The sequence below is a fragment of the Rhinoraja longicauda genome, chromosome 12, assembly GCF_053455715.1.
Source record: "Rhinoraja longicauda isolate Sanriku21f chromosome 12, sRhiLon1.1, whole genome shotgun sequence".
In the NCBI taxonomy this organism is placed as follows: Eukaryota; Metazoa; Chordata; class Chondrichthyes; order Rajiformes; family Arhynchobatidae; genus Rhinoraja; species Rhinoraja longicauda.
Window position 1 is genome coordinate 18,423,782 of NC_135964.1, and position 19,272 is coordinate 18,443,053.

Consider the following 19,272-nt stretch of genomic DNA (forward strand, 5'->3'; position numbering starts at 1 on the left):
AATAAGCATTCACCACGATGAGCAAGAAGGATCTGCTCATTATTGAAGCACCATTTTGGTTTAGGCAAAAGAAAGCATCCAGGATATAAGGCCAAAACAGGCACTAACTAGCCCCTTATACATGTTAGGTGTGAGTGTCTGTTGGAGGTTATTTGTGCAGACTTTATCTTGATCGTTAGGTCAGCTATGTCAAGAAAACTAGGTCTACACATATCTAGTTCATGCTTCTCAAAGGAGACATTGTGGACCAACAACACCAAGTTAAGTCTTTGCAAACATAAATCCAGCCATTGATAAACATTTCACAGTATATTTTTTTATCTGCTGTTGCAAAAAAAAATCCACAAAAAAATTGGTGAAATGTTCATATGGAAAGAAGGTTCTGCCATCGAAATTAACATCTTATTGGAGTTCCACATCAACGTCGTTTGGTCATTTAATTTTTTGCCTTTTCTTCACTGGTGATCACAACATTGTAAGTATTGACTACTCTGTAAATAATCCCGCGATATTTTCATGGAAGAATCGTCACCTGTATACCCAAAGAAGACATGGATCTATTTGCAAGATAGCTCAGTTAACCAATTCCACATTGAAACTTTAAGTTTCTTGCTTACCCATCAGACACTTCCTCATCAGTTTCCTCAGAGTGGGAGCAGGGCATTCTTGATCCTCAGGAAAAGGAGGAGGAAGGGGAGAGGTAGGAGGGGGAGAAGGGGAGAGGGGAGAGGGGAGGAGGAGGGGAGAGGGGAAAGGGGAGGGGGAGAAGGGAGGGGGAGAAGATTACCTATTGAGATTTATCACACTTTTTCCTTCACACATATTCAGGCCAACCAGCTCCCTCTGTGTTCTCACTTTGTGCTGGCTGGCAACTCTAGGAATTGTGGATATGGCATGGAAAAAGATCTCGGTTGAAATATTGTGCCATTTGAATCGTTAGCATATATTAACATATAACTCATAAAACCCAGGGGGGTGAGAGCAAAGTGAACTCGAATACTCCATGGAAAGTGTGAGCTTGATGTGATGAAAATAGGATCCTCTTCATGGACGCTGTTGATGGTTTTAACCCTCTTGCTGCAGTTAAACCCACGTGTTTCACAAGATTGACATTCCTGAGTGATTCTCAATTCTCATTCCTTTGAAAAAACTAGCCACTGAACAATGAGTAGATTTTCTTTTAATTCCTTTGGATTTTTTTTAAAGTTCAATAGTTATCACAATAAAATCAAACATTAAATAGTTGAATAAATTGGGGAAAAAAGCAATATTTGTGCAAAACAAAAGGTTGAAATTCCTAGTGCAATCAAGATTGTTCATAGTTCAAAGTTTAGTTGGTGTTCATAGTGTTCTATCGCCTGTTAGGTAGCTGTTCCTGAACCTGGAGGTCTCGGTTTTCAGTCTCCTACACCTTCTGCCCGATGGCAGGAGAGAAATGAAGGCGTGGCCAGGGTAGTGTGGGTCCTTGAGGACGGTGGCTGCCTTTTCAAGGCAGCGCCTCCAATTGATCCCTTCGATGGTGGGGAAGTCAGTAGCTGTGATGGACCAGGCAGTGCTCACCACCTTTTGGCATCTCGTTCGTTCCTGGGCAATTAAATTGTCACACCAGACTGTAATGCGACTAGTCAATATGCTCTCTACTCTACCTATGTAGAAGTTCAAGAGAGTATTTGTTGACATAACGAAGCTTTGAATCTTGAAACATCAGGAGGGCTATGATAGATGAGTTGTGAATGAATTGTTTTTGACTTCCTCAAACTGATCAGTAGAGCATGGGAGTGGGGGATATGATACGATACGATAAAACTTTATTCATCCCCGGAGGGAAATTAGTCTGCCGACAGTCACAACACACAAGGTACACAAAGACTTGAAATTAAAAGTGAAAACAAATAGAAAAAGACAAGCGACTATTGGCTGGCTGCCGTGAGCACAGAGCCTTCACCGGAACAAATGAACAAACAAACAAACAAACACAGACCTATTCCCTGGGCAGAGGAATCTGAACTAGAGTGCGCCCTCCCCCCCCCACCCTCCCCCCTCCCCGCCCCCCTCCACACCGGGTCCCCCTTTGCTCTCCCACCGTCTCTCACGGCAGCCGGGTCCCCATTGTTTTCCCCTCCCCCCTCATGCTCATCGACCGCGAGGCCCCACCACCACCGAGGCTGCCGTTGCCGCCGAGGATGAAGGATATTGTGTGTTTAACTTTCTAGGAAGAATTAACAGTGGTCAATTTGCAATCAGTTACTTTAATTTTCTGTTTCGTAGTTTTAATTGAACAATTTTGATTTTAAAAAAACAGAGGAATGATAAGGCATTAATTAGGACTTTGCACTCTGTGACGACTGGCTTCCTATAGGCTGCTCAGAATGCATTCTGAATTCTTTGCATCTTTTGAAAAAAAATGTTAACAGATAATTTGCCAAAGTTACATTTTAAGCACGTCTCCATAAAAAAAATAAAACAATAATGGTTAATAGAAACAGAAATTGCCGGGAATTCTTCAGAGGATGGGACACTTCTGTGGTGTGAGGAACAAAGGTTTGTTTTCAGGATAATGACCTTTCTTCAGAAATAGGAAAAGTGGGAAAAATGTGTTTCAAGTTGCAGGAGGAGTTGAGAGAACAGAAAGGATGTCAGTGATAGAGTGGTGAGCTGGAGAATCGAGGCAAGATGGATACTCTTGGGGAGAGTGGTGAAGATAGATCAGTCTGGAATAGATCGAAATGGAGCAAGGTGAATGAAGAGAGAGTAGAGAAAAACAATTAGTTACAGTAACACAGATATCTTTCACTGTGCAAATGCCATCAGACCTGCAGAGTATTTCCTGCACTCTGTTCCAGTTTACTAGCGTTTGCTCTACATCAAATAAGTCCAGCAGTGCTTTTGTTTCCTTGTCCTCATCCATCCTCTAGGAGCCTGAGTAACTATTTTACACAAAGGATAGGAGGTGTATGGAACGAGCTGCCACATAAGGTAGTTGAGGCAGGAACTATCGCAGTTTAAGAAACATTTGCACAGGTACATGGATAGGATAGGTTTAGACGACCATAGAGCAATGCTGAATTATTATCTACCTCTTTGATGTCCCTCGGACTATCCGTAACCAGACTTTGCTGGCCTTACCTTGCACTAAAGGTTATTGCCTTATGTATCTAGACACTGTAAATGGATTGATTGCAATTATGTATTGGTTTTCTGCTGACTGGTTAGCACGCAACAAAAAGCTTTTCACTGTACATGTGACAATAAACTAAACTGAAACTTTAGAGGGATGTGGCCAAACACAGGCAGGTGGGACTAGTGTAAATGGGGCATGTTTGACCCCAGTTGGACCGAAGAGGCTGTTTCCACGCTGTATGACTCCATAGAAACATAGAAAATAGGTGCAGGAGTAGGCCATTCAGCCCTTCGAGCCTGCACCGCCATTCAATATGATCATGGCTGATCATCCAGCTCAGTAACCTGTACCTGCCTTCTCTCCACACCCCCTGATCCCTTTAGCAAAAAGGGCCACATCTAACTCCCTCTTAAATATAGTCAATGAACTGGCCTCAACTACCTTCTGTGGCAGAGAATTCCACAGACTCACCACTCTCTGTGTGAAGAAATGTTTTCTCATCTCGGTCCTAAAATACTTCCCCCTTATCCTTAAGCTGTGACCCCTGGTTCTGGACTCCCCCAACATCGGGAACAATCTTCCCGCATCTAGCCTCTCCAACCCCTTAAGAATTTTATATGTTTCTATAAGATCCCCCCTCAGTCTTCTAAATTCCAGCGAGTACAAGCCCAGTCTATCCAGTCTTTCCTCATATGCAAGTCCCGCCATCCCAGGGATTAATCCGGTGAACCTTCTCTGTACTCCCTCTAAGGCAAGAACGTCTTTCCTCAGGTTAGGAGACCAAAACTGCACACAATACTCCAGGTGTGGTCTCACCAAGGCCCTGTACAACTGCAGCAGAACCTCCCTGCTCCTAAACTCAAATCCTCTTGCTATGAATGCCAACATACCATTCGCTTTCTTCACTGCCTGCTGCACCTGCATGCTTGCTTTCAATGACTGGTGCACCATGACACCCAGGTCACGTTGCATCTCCCCTTCTCCCAATCGGTCACCATTCAGGTAATACTCTGCTTTCCTGTTCTTGCCGCCAAAGTGGATAACCTCACATTTATCCACATTATATTGCATCTGCCATGCATTTGCCCACTCGCCTAATCTATCCAAGTCACTCTGCAGCCTCCTAGCATCCTCCTCACAGCTAACACTGCCACCCAGCTTCGTGTCATCCGCAAACTTAGAGATGTTGCATTCAATTCCCTCGTCCAAATCATTAATATACACTGTAAATAACTGCGGTCCCAGCACTGGGCCTTTCGGCACACCACTAGTCACTGCCTGCCATTCCGAAAAGGACCCGTTTATTCCTACTCTTTGCTTCCTGTCCGCCAACTAATTTTCTATCCACCTCAACACTGAACCCTCAATACCGTGTGCTTTAAGCTTGTACACCAATCTCCATGACTCGCTACGACTTCTATTTTTGACTTCACAGAACAATGACGTCTTTGTCATCCTCTCTCAGTCAACGCCATTGGTGCCTGCATTATCCGGATCCTCTCTGTCTCCGCCCTCTCACACACTCCCTTTGTTCAGCCCATCTTTCCCTATTCTTCGAAACCTGAAGCACACTATTTTGCAGTTCTAATGAAAGCTTATTGACTTATTGAAAGTTTATTTTAATGGCTGCACAGCGGCTCACCGGTGGAGTTGCTGCCTTACAGTGCCAGAGACCCAGGTTCGATCCTGACCATGGGTGGTGTCTGTACAGAGTTTGTACGTTCTCCCTGTGAACTGTGTGGGTTTTCTCCGGGTGCTCCGGTTTCCTCCCACACTCCAAAGACGTAAAGTTTTGTAAGCAAATTGGCTTTGGTATAATTGTAAATTGTCGTTATTGCGTTTAGGACAGTGTTAGTGTACGGGGATCACAGGTCGGTGCGGACTTGGCGAGCCTAAGGGCCTGTTTCTGCGTTGTATCTCAAAACAAAATGAAACTACATTTTTCATAAATGTTTCCCGATCTGCTCAGTGTTAATAGAATTTTTCTGTTTTTAGTTCAGATTTCCAGTCACTGCAGTTTTTCTTGGCTTTAAAAATTACATGGTTAAAAGTTTTTCACTGCATTTACATTTAATCATGCTTTTATTATAATTTATATCAGATAGCCTGTCATTCCTAAAACTGGGCTAGGCTTGATAATTTTGCTCAGAACTGTGTCTCTTGTTGAATTTACATTGCGCAGTCTGAACATGTTCAGTGTTGTTAACTTTCCAGGATGTATCAGCATTGTTCAGTCAACTGTGCTGGTGCAATTTATTTTCAGCTTCTTTAACTTTCTGCTTAGTAGATTTTATCAAGTAATCTTGAAAATTGGGGATAAATTTCAAAAGCTTAATTAAGGTGAAATTTTCTTTGGCTATATATTAATGAGGCTTTGTCAATGTGTGGCTGACTGATAGAAGTAAAAGCAAAATTACTGTGTGCAGAATGCAAATCCGCTGCATTTTTTTTCCATTTTCTTAACTTTCTAAAGTGGAATAAGTCAGATTTTGCTGAAGGAAACGCTTTTATTTATGCTCAGCTCAGCCAGCAACTTGTAGCGAGGACGCGATAACCCACGAATCGTGCATTCCCGCAAATTATCAGTTTATTTGTGCCACTCTGCCCCAAGCTCTACAAAATCTGCATCTCATCTTTCACCTCTGCGTAATTTTCATGAAGTTTCTGCATTTCAACGCTAATTGCCTTTTAAATTCACCACGGAAAGTTGTGCAGTGATTAAGAGGATGAGTATCTTTTTAACATGATAATGGTTAATGACTGCCTCTGTTGTTTAGAGAATTAACAATTATAATAGCAGAGATTTATTCCTTCGGGTTGTGAATTATTTCAAGAAGGCCACTTAAAAGAAAATCAAATTTAAAACTGTTGACAGATAAATTCCAACATGTAGAGCATTTCTGGATGTACTTTATCAAATAACCCATTCACAAAAATGTACTTTATCAAATAACCTAATCACAAAAACAATCACGTCACTGATCTTATAGAGTTGTACAAAATCATGAGATGAATAGGTTGGGTAAATGCACAGTCTCTTACCCAGATTAGGGGAATCGAGAACCAGAGGACATGGGTTTAAGGTGAGGGGGGGGAAAGATTTAACTGGAACCTAAGGGGTAACTTTTACACACAAAGGGTGGTGGATGTATGGAATGAGCTGCTGTTGAGCCAGGTATTGTTGCAACGCTTAAGAAACATTTAGACAGGTACATGGATGGAATAGGTTTAGAGGGATATGGGCCAAGTGCAGGCAGGTGGGACTAGTGTAGATGGGACATGTTGGTTGGTGTGGCAATTTGGGCCAAAGGGCCTGTTTCCACACTGCATAACTCTATGACTGTGACATGCTTACGGACTTATTTTATGTTAGAGTTACCACATGGAAACGGGTGCTTCAGCCCACCGAGCCCAAGCCAACCATCAATCACCCATTCACATTAGTAACAGACATCTATATAAACCTATTGACTCTCACAACTGTAGATCAGTCACTATATTCCTGATGCATGTCGGGTTTTCCCTTTAACTGTTTGTGGTATGCCTTATCTGGTACATGCGCACTAGCGAGGCTCAGACAGACTTGGGGAGTAATCAAATGGAATGCACGGGCTGGCTCTTTGTTCCACAGCCTCGTGGTCAGTAAAGTATATTATGAAGTTTAAAACTTGTCGTTATTCGCACAACTTCATGCATGGTGTCAGAAGTATTTTATTTATTTGTGTCATCACACAACTGTTTGCCAACAGCGAGCAAGATCCTTTACAGTGCATGTGTCATGCAGCATGTCACAGCTCAGGAGATGTTCCACAGTCTGGAGGCCCCGTCCATACTCGCAGCCTGCTGCATCTTAAGTATATCCCCACTTCAGCATGTTCGATTTGCTCCTTCCCATGCCTGTCCGCAGTTTGCTGAGAAGTATTGATCCGGAACTTCATCGGCTTCAGATTTGTGAGTTTTTCACTCTCTTCTTCTCTGCGAGAGAGATCGAAAAGTTTGTTTGCCTAACAATCATGACTGATGCTTTCCGGAAGCCAGACCCACTTGTCTTCGACGGCAACATTGGCGACAGATGGCGCATCTTCAAGGAAGCGTATGACATTTTCATTGGAGCCGCGCACACCGAAAAGGCACCTCGCCCTCAAGCTTATATTCTTCTCAACCTGGCGGGACAGGAGGCCGTTGAGCGCACAGTCGTTTGTGTATGCGAAGGAGGTGAGACAGCCTGCCGCAGGTGGCGGAGAAGAGGTTGTCACTCCTGCTGAATCGAAAGAGGATCCTCAGTGTCTCAAGAGGAAATTTTGTGAGTTATGCAGTCCTCACCGTGGAGCGGCACAAATTGCACACCCAGAATCAGAAGGCGGTGAGACTATTGATTCGTATGTTAATGCTTTGAAATCACTAGCACGGAGCTGCAAGTTTGAAGGGCTCTGTGACGGGCTTATCATAGATAGACTGGTATGTGGCATTCATAATGATCAACTAAGGAAGGTTCTTCTGCGTGACTGTGACTTGACATTAGTTAAGGCTATTTCTACCGATAATGTTCACGAGATGTTCGAATCGCATACTGAAATGCTAACTATTGTGCAGCGATCTGCCACGAGTGTTGGTGCTGTTCAGGCTGGGCTCTGGAGAGAGCGTAAGCCTGAGATAACACTGAGAATCCAGTCGGAAAAGGCTGGGACACGATTTATTAGTGTCTGCAGCAATTGTGGAAGCAGCCATGCGTCTCAAAGGGCAAAGTGCTCAGCTTTTGGTCAGCAGTGTTTTGCTTGTAAGAAACCCAATCATTTCAGGAGATGCTGCAAATCTTATCGCAGGGGGAAATCTAAACAGCTTGTTCACCAGTTGCAATCAAACCAGTTACAATCGGATCAAACTGATAGCAGTGCCGATGAGACGGTCGGTATTGATGGGATCACACTGCAAATGGATTTGTGTGATGCACAGAGGGTAAGAAACCATGAAGCTATGGTCACCATGCAAGTTAATGGTGTTTCAGTAGAAATGAAGGTGGACACTGGTGCTAAATACAACGTGATGTCGAGTAAATCCTTTATGCATCTGCGGAATGGTGAACAGTTAAAATCGTGCAGCAAAGCCACCACTCTGATTGCGTATGGTGGCAGCAAAATCAAAATGGTGGCAGCAAAATCAAACCAGTTGGAATGGTGCAGCTGCCACCATTTTGATTTTGCTGCCACCATTGTAACTGGTTTGATTTTGCTGCCACCATTGTAACTGGTTTGATTTTGCTTTTCTCTTCCTCACGGCGCGGGGTGCGGCTCGGCTGCGGGGCCTAACATCGCCCGGTGCGGCTTGGCCGCTGGACTTTACATCGCCCGGTGCGGCTTGGCCGCGGGGCTTTACATCGCCCGGTGCGGCTTGGCCACGGGACTTAACAGTGCCCGGTGCGGCTCGGCCGCTGGACTTTGCATCGCTGGTGCGGCTTGGCTGCGGGACTTTACATCGCCCGGTGCGGCTCGACCACGGGACTTTGCATCGCCCGGTGCGGCTCGGCTGCGGGACTTTACATCGCCCGGTGCGGCTCGGCCGCGGGGCTTAACATCGCCCGGTGCAGCTCGGCTGCGGGACTTTTCATCGCTGGTGCGGCTCGGCTGCGGGACTTAACATCGCCCGGTGCGGCTCGACCACGGGACTTTACATCGCCCGGTGCGGCTCGGCCGCGGGGCTTTACATCGCTGGTGCGGCTCGACCACAGGGCTTTGCATCGCCCGGTGCGGCTCGGCCACGGGACTTAGCTGCGCAAGGCTTGGTCGCGGGCCTTTCATCGCCCGGTTCGGCCGCGAGACGTTTCAGCGCCCGGTGCGGGGACTGTGCGGGTCTGTTGGGGACGAGCTGTCTGTCCGTGGGCGTGGGGAGGAGAGTGGAAGTTTTGTTGCCTCCATCACAGTGAGGGGGTGTTTGGAGTCACTGTGATGGACGTTTGTGTTGGGGTTATGTGTCTTATGTTCTTTTTTTTCTATGGCTGCTGTGTAGTTTCGTTCGGTACTTTGGTGCCGAACGACAAATAAAGCTCTGTTATACCTGTTATACCTGTTATACACACTTCCATTTTATGTTGTTCAGGAAGGTGCTGTGCCGCTGTTAAGACTTTATGCATGCCAGGAGATGGGGCTGGTCTTGTTCAGCAAGGATGTACACCAGTTGACCCCTGTTCAAGATGAGACTTCACACCAGTTCCTAACAGAGTTTAGCGATCTCTTCACCGACGAGCTTGGAAAGCTCATTCAATGACACTGGACCCGGATGTTGTTCGCCCTGCACATTGCATTCCTGTGGCCATGCAGGACCGGGTCAAAGCTGAGCCGGACAGAATGCAGGCATCGGGTGTCATCACACCGGTGACGGAGCCCACCAGTTGGGTGTCGTCTATGGTTGCGGCCGACAAGAAGAATAAACAAGAAATCCGTATATGCGTCAATCCGAGGGACCTGAATGCTGCGCTGAAAAGGCCACACCACCCCTTGCGCACGGTGGAAGAGGTAGCTGCACACATGGCGAACATAACGGTATTTTCTGTGTTGGATGCCAAGAACTCTTTCTGGCAGATTCTGCTCGACTATAAGTCTTCATTGCTCACCACTTTCAGCACTCCTTTTGGCCGTTACAGATTTTTGCGGATGCCGTCCGGACTCAACTCTGCCAGTGAGGTGTTCCAACGTACCATGGAACAGATTGTCGATGGGTGCCCCTTGTTGGTGATATCGTTTTTTCGGGTAGAAACACCATGGAACACGACGCAAATTTGAGGCGGGTACTCGACCGTGCCAGGCATTTGAAGCTTAATCCTCTCAAATGCAAGTTTCGAGTGAATCAGGTTAGTTATGTCAGGCACATCGTTACGAGCAAGGGCCTTAAGCCAGACCCTTCCAAAACATCGGCTATCGGTGAAATGGCGGTGGATGTGCCTGCTTTGCAAAGGTTTCTGGGAATGGTCAACTACCTCGGTAAATGTATTCCCAATTTCAGCCAGCTTTCGGCCCCCCTGCGACAGCTGATCCATAGAGATACTGGCTGGACGTGGCATGAGCTGCAGCAACGTGCTTTTGATGCACTGAAACGGCCCACCTGTCCTGTCTTACTATGATGTCAACAAGGCAGTCACACTCACCTGTGATGCCTCACAGTATGGCCTTGGTGTGGCATGTCTGCAGGAAGGAAGGCCTGTTGCGTATGCTTCACAGACTATGCTGGACACTGAGACTGGGTATGCTCAGATTGAGGAAGAGTTGTTGCCGGTGGTTTTTGCATGTGCCAAGTTCAACGACTACATCTATGGCAAGCCAGTGAACATAGAAACGGACCACCAGCCAATGGTCACTATTCTGAACAAGCCCATCCATGGGGTTCCAGCAAGACTTCAGTGGATGATGCTGTGACTTCAGAAGGACAGCATCACGCTGGCTTACAAATGTGGAACATTCATGTACTTGGCGGACACTCTGTCTCAGGCTCCCAGGAAATCTACAGCCCAGCTTGCAGCAGAGAAGGACAACTTTGATGTTATGGTGGTCAATCACATTTCTTCGTCTCGCCTGGAGGAACTGAGGGTGCACACGGCAGGGGATGCGACTTTTCAGACACATCAAACATGGATGGCCCAGCCAACAACGCATGCTCCCGCATGCTATTCGGCTGCATTTCCCTTCCAGGGATGAATTGACCATTGAAGATGGCGTCGTAATGAAGGGCCACATGGCGGTTGTCCCGGTTTCACTGCGGAAAGAGTATGTCGACATCATGCAGAGGGGGCATCCTGGGGCAGAAGCCACTGTAAGACGAACAAGGGACGTGGTCTTCTGGCCTGCAATGACGGAATTTGTCATTCAGGTGGTGCAGTCATGTGCAGTGTGCAATAGTACTAAACCACACCAACAGAGGGAACCGCTCCAGCCGCATCCAGTTCCGGAGTTGCCCTGGTCTATGGTGGCAGCTGATGTCTTTGGGTGGCACAGTCAACAGTACCTGGTGCTGGTGTACTCGTATTCCGGCTGGTTTGAGATTGACCTATGTTGCACCACTACTACAACAGCGGTTATCACTAAGCTAAAGAGACACTTTTCGGTCCACCACACACTGTCTTGTCAGACAATGCTAGGCAGTTCACTAGCCAGCGATTTAAAGACTTCGCTCAACAGTGGGACTTTAGTCACGTCACCAGCAGCCCAGAGTATCCCTGTGGAATGTTGGCCTTCATAACAAAAGGAGTTGAGTAGAGGAGCAAAGAGGTCCTTCTGCAGTTGTACAGGGCCCTAGTAAGACCGCACCTGGAGTACTGTGTGCAGTTTTGGTCTCCAAATTTGAGGAAGGATATTCTTGCTATTGAGGGCGTGCAGCGTAGGTTTACTAGGTTAATTCCCGCAATGGCGGGACTGTCATGTTGAAAGACTGGAGCGACTAGGCTTGTATACACTGGAATTTAGAAGGATGAGAGGTGATCTTATCGAAACATATAAGATTATTAAGGGGTTGGACACGTTAGAGGCAGGAAACATGTTCCCAATGTTGGGGGAGTCCAGAACAAGGGGCCACAGATTAAGAATAAGGGGTAGGCCATTTAGAACTGAGATGAGGAAAAACTTTTTCAGTCAGAGAGTTGTGAATCTGTGGAGTTCTCTGCCTCAGAAGGCAGTGGAAGCCAGTTCTCTGAATGCATTCAAGAGAGAGCTGGATAGAGCTCTTAAGGATAGTGGAGTCAGGGGGTATGGGGAGAAGGCAGGAACGGGGTACTGATTAAGAATGATCAGCCATGATCACATTGAATGGCGGTGCTGGCTCGAAGGGCCAAATGGCCTCCTGCACCTATTGTCTATTGTCTATGTCGAATGGGTTGGCTGAGTGGGCAGTCCAAAGTGCCAAGCAGGTCATGGAAAAATCCTACAGGGACAGGTCGGACATCTTCTTGGATCTTGATCTTCGAAATGTGCCACGTGACGCAATGCTTGGGTCTCCAACGCAGAGACTGATGTCAGGACAAACGCACACCACTCTTCCAGTATCATAGAAACTGCTGGAACTACACACGTATGAGTCTCAGGAGGTGCAGGCGCAACATCTTAATAAACGGCTGGCACAGAAGGCGTGCTGTGATCAATCCAGTCGACCACTCCAGCCGTTGGTAGAAGTACAGGTTGTTGCTATTCACACAACTTCATACAACAACTATCTCGACTACACTTCTTCCTCACCTGCCTCCTGCAAATCCCCTACTCCCAACTCCTCCGTCTACGCCGAATCTGCTCCCAAGATGAGGTGTTCCATACTAGAAAATCTGAGATGTCCTCATTCTTTAGGGAATGGGGGTTCTCTTCTCTCATAGATGAGGCCCTGACTCGTGCCTCCTCAGTACCCCACAGCTCCGCCCTTGCTCCCCCTCCCCCTGGTCGCAATAGGGACAGAGTCCCCCTAGACCTTGCCTTCCACCCCATCAGCCGTTGCATACAACATATAATCCTCCGACAGTTTTGCCACCTCCAAAGGGATCCCACCATTAGTCATATCTTCCCATCTCCACCCCTTTCCTTCTTCCGCAGAGACGGAACTCCCTGGTTAACTCTTCCCTTTGCACGCAAATCACCCCCTCCCCAGGTACCGTTTCTCTGCAAGCGCAGGAGTTGCAACACCTGTCCCTATACCTCCTCCCTCAACTCTGTCCAAGGACCCCGACAGTCCTTTCAGGTTAGGCAGAGGCTCACTTGCACCTCCTCCAACCTCATCTACTGTATCCGTTGGTCCAGGTGTGGACTCTTATACATCGGCAAGACAAAACGTAGACTGGGCGATCATTTCACTGAACACCTTTGCTCAGTCCACCTGAACCAACCTGATCTCCCAGTTTCTGGACACTTTAACTCCCCCTCCCATTCCCACACAGACCTTTCTGTCCTAGGCCTCCTCCTTTGTCAGAGTGAGACCAAACGCAATTTGGAAGAACAGCAACTCATATTTCGCTTGGACTGCTTACAACCCAGTGATATGAATTTGATTTCTCTAACTTCAAGCAACTCTTGCATCCCCTCTCTCTCTCTCTCTGTCCTTGTACTTGTTTCACTGGCATCCTGGTGAGTTTCAGAGTCTGTAGAACTCATTTTCACCCAGCTCACAATGGGCCGCTTCCTTGATCATCATTAATTTTTTGCATATCCTTCATTTAATTGTTCTATATCTCTCTATATTGCTGTCTATGTCTCTTGTTCCCCTTTCCACTGAATCTCAGTCTGAAGAAAGGTCTTGACCCGAATCATCACCCATTCGTTCTTTCCTGAGATGGTGCTTGTCCTGCTGAGTTACTCCAGCATGCTGTGTCTATCTTCGGTGTAAACCAGCATCTGCAGTTCCTTCCAACACACTAGTTCTATGTTATCTCACTTTCTCATTCACTCCCTGCACATTAGAGATAATATACAGATGACAAGTAACTTACAAACCTGCACCTCTTTGGGATGAGGGAGGAAACTGGAGCACCCAGAGGAAACCCACAAGGAGAACATGCAAACTCCATAATACAGCACCCAAGATCAGGACCAAACCCACGTCTTTGGCTCTGGCACTGTGGGGCAGGGGCTCTGGCACTGTGGGGCAGGGGCTCTGGCACTGTGGGGCAGGCCCTCTGGCACTGTGGAGCAGGCGCTCTGGCCCTGTGGAGCAGGGGCTCGGGCACTGTGGAGCAGGCGCTCTGGCACTGTGGAGCAGGCCCTCTGGCACTGTGGAGCAGGCGCTCTGGCACTGTGGAGCAGGCGCTCTGGCACTGTGGAGCAGGCCCTCTGGCACTGTGGAGCAGGCCCTCTGGCACTGTGGAGCAGGCCCTCTGGCCCTGTGGAGCAGGGGCTCGGGCGCTGTGGAGCAGGGGCTCTGGCACTGGAGCAGGGGCTCTGGCACTGGAGCAGGGGCTCTGGCACTGTGGAGCAGGGGCTCTGGCCCTGTGGAGCAGGGGCTCTGGCACTGTGGAGCAGGAGCTCTGGCTCTGTGGGGCAGGGGCTCTGGCTCTGTGGGGCAGGGGCTCTGGCTCTGTGGGGCAGGGGCTCTGGCTCTGTGGGGCAGGGGCTCTGGCTCTGTGGGGCAGGGGCTCTACCAACTGCGCCCCTGGGCTGCTCTAAAAATGCAACACCCAAACAGAGACTTGCCCCACAGCGCCAGAGCCCCTGCTCCAGTGCCAGAGCCACAGATTAAAGGTCTGGTGCTCTGCCAACTGAGCTATCCGGGCCCTTAATGTTCTGGTGCACAATAGTGTACAATACCTCAAAATATCACTTAAATAAGATTCTCCTCTACATAACTCTAGGTTCAGAGACAGTTTCTTCCCAGCTGTTATCAGGCAACTGAACCATCCTACCACCAATTGGAGAGCAGACCTGACATACTATCTACCTCATTGGAGACCCTCGGACCATCTTTAATCGGACTTTACTGAACTTTATCCTGCACTAAACGTTATTCCCTTTAGCCTATATCTCTACACTCGATTGTAATCATGCATAATCTTGCGGCTGACCGGCTGACGGGATAGCCCACAACAAAAAAAGTTTTCATTGTACCTCGGTACAGGTGACAATGATAAACTAAACTAAACTAAATATAAGTGTTACCACAGACTTTGGCACTTAAGAGGCCTAACTTTGTTTGGATTCCCACCAGGAAGTCTGAGATGCCGATTGTCTTCAAGATAAGTCCTCTTTAAAGTTTTGACACAAGGTGCTGGAGTAACTTAGTGGGTCAGGCAGCATCTCTGAAGAAAAGGAGTAGGTGACTTTTTGGGTCGGAACCCTTCTTCAGACCTGTCATCTATTCCTTCTCTCCAGAGATGCTGCCTGACCCGCTGAGTTACTCCAGCACCTTCCGTCTGTCTTCAGTATAAACCAACATCTGCACTTCCTTCCTACACCTCTTTAAAGGAGTTTTCTTAATTTTCTCTATCTCTTCTTCACCCCACCACCCTTGCCCCTATTGCCAACGGTATCGGGACTCTCATTTCCTGGGCAACCTTTCAGTCTTTGTACCACTGATCACTTGACTTTAACCCAAACCTTCATTGGAAACGCCATCAAAATATGTTGACTGCGCATTTATGGGTTGTGCAAAGGAATTTCACAGTGCTGCGCATTTGTGACTTTAGAGAACCATTGAACTGTTGAACCATTCACTGTTGCATATTTTAGTATAGAATAACGCGGGTCGATCTCAAGGAATCATACAAAATGTTTAACAAGCTTGATGGGACAGATGCAGGAATAATGTTTCCCGAGGTCACAGAATGAAAATAAGGAAAGGCCACTCAGAATCCACAAGAGAAGCAATCCCCTCGCCCAGAGAGTTGTGAATCTTTAGAATTCTCTACCTAAAAGATGGTAGAGGGCCCGGCACTGGATATATTCGATGAAAGACCGATAGATGTTTTGACATTTAAGGAATGAAAGGATACATGGTTAGTGCAGAAAATTGGCACTCTGGTAAGTTGTGCCTGCAACAACAGGCACACAGATGAGTCGTCCACTCTTGCTTCTCGTTCTTGTGCACTTACGTAGTCCCAATGTCAACTTTTATTGATCTAAACACGGTGGACGCTGGGATAACAGCAGTAAATGGGAGGATTGTTCAGCAGCTTTTGTGGAGTGAGAAAATGTATGGTTCATTTAACTTGCATCAGAGCATTCCTCTGTTTAATCTTCCATCCTTTGTGTCCGTTTACTATAGCTAATGAGATTATTAAATAAAATAAATGCATGCCGCGCATGATAAAGGTCTGAAATAAAGTTCCAAAGACGTGCGAGTCTACAGGTTAATTGCCTTCCATTAAATTGCTATCATGTGTAGGGACTGGATGAGAAAATGGAATAACATAGAACTAGTTGTTAACAGGTGATCGATGGTCAGCGTGTTCTCCGTGGGCCAAAAGGTCAGTTTCCATGGTGTATCTCTAAACTAAACTGAACTAAAAACAGAAAATGCAGGAAACACTCAACAATTCAGGCAGCACCTTTGGAAAGAGAAACAGAGTTAACGTTTCGGGTGTATGGCTTGTTATTTGCAGCATCTGCAGTCTTTGTTCATTTTCACCAATCACTTTATTGCTTATCCTGCAGTAAACTGGGATGCTGTGCTGCTCTGTGCAGCATCCTTATCAGTAAGCAAGGATGTTTAGGCGCTAAAAATCTCTGAAACAGACAGGCAAATAGACATAATAAAATTACAGAAAAGGCACAAAAAAGGCATTCATTGACAAAAAAAGGCATGTATTTCCACTGCCAAAATATGGTTAAAAATGATAATATAAAGGTATACTATATTAAATGACCAAAGTTGCCTGGTTGGACATAATTACTAGCATTTTTTTTCAAATTATCTGGTGTTAAACTATGCCGTCTGTCAGACAGAATATGCTTCAGTAGTGAAAAACCTATTTCTACCCCAGCTGAGGTCACTGGTGCATACCCGAAACAAGCTACAGATTCTATATTCATGTTGATATCTTGTGCATAACAACTACCTTTGAGAACTTTAGCTATTTCTTCAAGATCTTTGTTACCTAAAATTACTCTCTCACATTTTCCTTGTATGTCTTTATCTGCATCGCCAGGAACTTTACAAATATTGTCAGTTACTTTGTTGAAAACCTGCAAGTTATTCACTATTCTTTCACCATGTTTCTCAGGGGAAGTGATAGCTTGTGGGAAGTTTGCAAAATTGGAAGCAATAAACACAAGATCGTCGTGGAGGGACTTTTTCTGCATGATTTCACTGACGATCCTGACTGCAGCAGATTCTTCTTCAAAACAATTGATGATTTATTTTATCTTTTCAAAATTTGCAGCATACTAAAGTACAGCAGAGAGCCATGTATCCCACCTAGTCAATTCTGCTAACTGAGGAGTTAGCGGAATCTCGGGTACCATTTCCTTGAACAACTGCACATGTGATGGTGTTTTGAGGAAGATTTTCTTGACATTGGAAACTAGGCGATCGACATTTGCAAATAATCTACGTATGTGCTCGGCAATTCTATGGAGTCCATGAGCTAAGCATGCCAAATGCAACATTTTGGGGAATAAAACTTTAAGAGCACGAGCAGCTTTTTTCATGTTCGGAGCTGCATCAGTCACAAACAGAAGAACATTCTCGTGTTTTATACCTTGTGGCCAAAGTACAGCAAGTGAAGATGTAAACAACTGAGCAATAGTTGAACTGTTTGACTTCTCCAATACTTCCGATGTCAACAAATACTCCTTTGATGGTTGACCTGCCACCAGTGTATCGATTACCACATTGAACATATCTCCCCACAGCATAGGTTGTCTCGTCTATTGAGATCCATATTTTGTTGCATGCAACTTCATCTCTAATTTTCTACACAACAATGTTGAAGTTGCTGTCAACATATTTTTTTCTATAATGAAGACTCGCTTGGTATATGTTCTTCTGTGTATTTCTCTAAAAAACCTCTGAGATTTGTTTTCCAATTTCCACAGTGGATTCCAGCATCAATGAATGCCTTGCACAGATCACTCAAACTCAGTTTTGCGACTGGAGCCAGCAGTAAATGTAGTGATGAGACAAGCTTGCGTATTTCTCGCCTTCAGTTTCTCTGCCGCCGATTTGTGTTTAGCTGTCTGTACGTGCTGGGAGACGAAATGTTTCTTCTCATGATTCACTGCTTTCTCACATGCATTGCAAAACAGCACACAGTTGGCTGTAGCGAATATATCACTCCCATACACTCTCACCAAATCGATCTGTTTTTTACAAGGCATTGACTTGACTTTAGGCATTTTGACGCTTGCAGGGGTAGATCCAATAGGAGCGGGGATGCAGACCTCTACAGGCAGGCCAGGTACAAGCTGAGAAGAGGAATCAGAGTTGCCAAGGAAAGGTACTCTGAGATGTTGAGGAGCAAGTTCTCAGCTAATGAACCTTCTTCAGTTTGGAAGGGCTTGCAAGAAATCACAAGCTACAAGAGGAAAACCCACCACTCCTTGGACAATCGTCAGCTGACCAACGACCTGAGCGGTTCAATAAACAGTAACTTAACACTGGTACCCCCTCCCCCCCTACCCAAACGACGCTTCACACCTACTCACAGCCTGACTCCACTTTGAAAAGACTGAACCTTTCCCCACCCACCCCTCTCCAATCACCACTTAACACCCACTTACAGCCTGACTCCAAAAGACTGGGGCCTCGTCCACTACCCACGAATGAACGACCAACGGTGGCGCCCTCGGTTTCGCCCCGGTGGTGGAAATTCTCTTGTAAGTTACGTTAACACGGCAAAAAAAGGCTGATTAAGGCACTCGATTGTGAAAAGGGCATTATCTTGCTGAAATCATCAAAAAAGGCATGAAAAAGCACGTGGCAAAATCGATGAACTTTAAACTGGACAAATAAGATAAATTAACACGATACCATGAAATGGTCATTCCATCTGAACCCCAGAGGAGAGGAATGAGTGATTAAGGGCGGCACGGTGGCTCAGCAGTAACGTTGCTGCCTTAAAGTGCTTGCAGTGCTGGAGACCGTGGTTCGATCCCGACTAGGGGGGGGCTGCCTGTTCGGAGTTTTACGTTCTTCACGTGACTGCGTGGGTTTTCTTCAAGATCTTCGGTTTCCTCCCACACTCCAAAGACGTACGGGTTTGTAGGTTAGTTGGCTGGTTTTAGTGTAAATTAGAAATTGACCCTAGTGTGTGTGTAGGATGGTGTTAATGTGCGGGGATCGCTGGCCGATGCAGACTCGGTGGGCAGAAGGACCTGTTTCCACACTGTATCTCTAAACTAAACAAAATTAAACAAAGTAGAGTGGGTGAGATGGTGCCTGGCTTTTCTTCAGGTACTCTGGTGTCCCCCCAAATTCCAAAGACGTGCAGGTTTGCAGTTTAATTGGTTTCTGGAAATTGTCCCTAGAGAGTAGGATAGAACTAGTGTGAACAGTTGTTCACTGGTCATTTGAAATCGGTGGGCCAAGGGGCTGTTTCCACGATGTGTCTCTAAAACTAAAAACTAAAGTAGAAGGAAGTGAAAAAGAATGCAGGATGGGAATTATTAGGATAGAGAAAGAGAGAGAGAGCAATATACTCTGGTAAAGGTAGACACAAAGTGCTGGAGCAACTTTTTCCAGTCTGAAAGTAGGGGGTA